The sequence below is a fragment of the Nyctereutes procyonoides genome, unplaced genomic scaffold (assembly GCF_905146905.1).
Source record: "Nyctereutes procyonoides isolate TBG_1078 unplaced genomic scaffold, NYPRO_anot_genome, whole genome shotgun sequence".
In the NCBI taxonomy this organism is placed as follows: Eukaryota; Metazoa; Chordata; class Mammalia; order Carnivora; family Canidae; genus Nyctereutes; species Nyctereutes procyonoides.
In genome coordinates this window covers 11,619,943-11,622,197 of record NW_026575052.1, presented here as the reverse complement: position 1 = coordinate 11,622,197, position 2,255 = coordinate 11,619,943, and positions in this window count along the sequence as shown.

Sequence of the window (2,255 nt, the reverse complement as noted above, 5' to 3'; positions counted from 1 at the left end):
TATTTTTTTTTCATGGAATTCAAATTCCTTTAAGCAAATCACTGTCCACTTTGCCGCCATCCTTCCTGCTCCTCAGCATCTTACACCGATTCACTTGACTTGCTTGGAATCAGAAGATAATCATGTTTCCAACCCCCTGCTCTGGGTGGAGGGCATTCTCTTAACCAACACCCACTGTGGGGATCCCTGGGTGGCGCAGCAGTTTGGCGCCTGCCTTTGGCCCAGGGCGCGATCCAGGAGACCCGGGATCGAATCCCACGTCGGGCTCCCGGTGCATGGAGCCTGCTTCTCCCTCTGCCTGTGTCTCTGCCTCTCTCTCTCTCTCTGTGACTATCATCAATAAATAAAAGTTTAAAAAAAAACAACACCCACTGTGCTGGCCGCTGTACTAGGCCCACAGAGATGAATAAGATGGCATCCTTGTCCTCAAGGAGCCCATAGCATGTGGGGAGGCACACCTGTCACAAGGATGTCAATGCATGTTAGGGAATCACTAAAGAGCACAGTGGGATGCAACCAGGATTCTGCAGAGGAAGTGACATCTCTGCTGAGTCTGGAAGACTGGGCAAGAAGCATATGGAATAGTGCAGCAAGCCCAAATGGAAACAGCAGAAACACTCAGAGGTGGCTGAGTACATGCAAGTCTGGGGATTAGCCAGTCACTTTGCAGGAGAAAAAAGAGTGAATCTCGCTGGCTGAAGGAAGTTGACTCAGATCTTGAAGAGCTTCTAGGCTTTCTGGTGAGGATGGTGGGCTTAGTCCTGGAGGCTGAAAGCAGTCCTAGAAGAATTTTAAGCAGGGGCTGATGTGGCATTGTTATGTTAGTAAGGGTTCCACCCCTACACACTCCCATTTTCCCAGACCTGCCAAGAACTTGGTACCCACCAGGCCAGCTCATGTTCTGCAGGCTGGCGAGGCTTTACCAGACATTTGATGGACTTGATGATAGCAAGGCAGGGGGCCAGGAAGAAAAGATTGAAAGTGGGAATTCAGGACCTCCTTGGCCTCTGGGCATCTCTGAACTGGCCTAGCCTCTAAGAACCATGATGAGAGATTCTGGGAAGTAGGCCATTGCCACGGCCAAGTAAACTCCTGAAGGCATTGAAGGAGCCAAGAAGTAGAAATGGCAACGCCTTCACCAGTTTTCCCCTCCTAGGTGGAGGTGGGCCAGATGCCCAGCCTCTTCCTTTGCAGGAAATTCCTTCAGCCTGGCCTCCTTCCTCTAGGCTCTATAGTCCCTGCACCTCTCAGCCAGTGATCTAGTGACTGCTTTGGGGGTTATATCCTTAGCTGTAGAATTAGATCTCACAGAGGAGAAATGTTGGAACAACCTCAGAGACTCCAACATCTACCCATTCCCTCCAGCCAGGTACCAGGTATAGTCGCAGAACAGATAGATCTGGGTTTTGGTCTTGGCTTTGCCAGTTATTAACTGTAAGACCTTGCATGGGTCACCTGTGGCCTCTGTGAACCCTGTTTCCTGACCTGCAAACTGAGAATGGCACTCTTGACTTCTCAGAAGTATTGTGTCAATGGAACGAGATCGGGTATGCCAAACACTTGGCACAAACGTGATTCTTGTCAGTGCTGGACACTCGCAGCCAGGGTTCATCAGCTAGAGAGCTCAGGGATGGGTGAAGGTACCTTAGATGGACCATAGTGGGTGGCCATGGTAGAGGACATAGCCATTGCAAAGGCATAGAGGGTGAGAAGGCATGGCCAGATTGAAGAATGTTATGCCCCCAAGCAGTTTGCTGCGCCTGGAGCAAGAGGTGGCTGAGAATGAGATTGGACACAAGCAGGGAAAGTCAGGGTGGGAAGGGCACAGGGTGGGGCTAAAGGGGCTTGGGCTCCCTCTTCAGGCTCATTGTTGTGTAGTATAGTGGTTAGGACTGTGGAATGTGATCCCCATGAACCTGCATTCAAATTCCAGTTCTGTTACTTGCTTGGGTGGCCTTGAGCAAATCACTTAGGCTCTATCTTAGCTTGAGTCCCCCCAAAAGCAGACCCCAAGACTTAGGTGCTTGTAGTCTACTGGGGAGATGATTTCAAGAAGCAGAAGTAAAGGCATGGAGAAGGTGACTCCGGGAGAAAAACTAATAGGAGCCAGATACGTTCATGTGAGGCTTGCTGCCGTGAGGCACTGGCGTCAGTTCCCCTGGGGACTCTGTGAGACACAGTGTAGAATTGCACCTCAAAATCATCTTAGCTCAGGATGGGAGGCACCAACTTCCTTGATGGTTCAAGATTGGCCT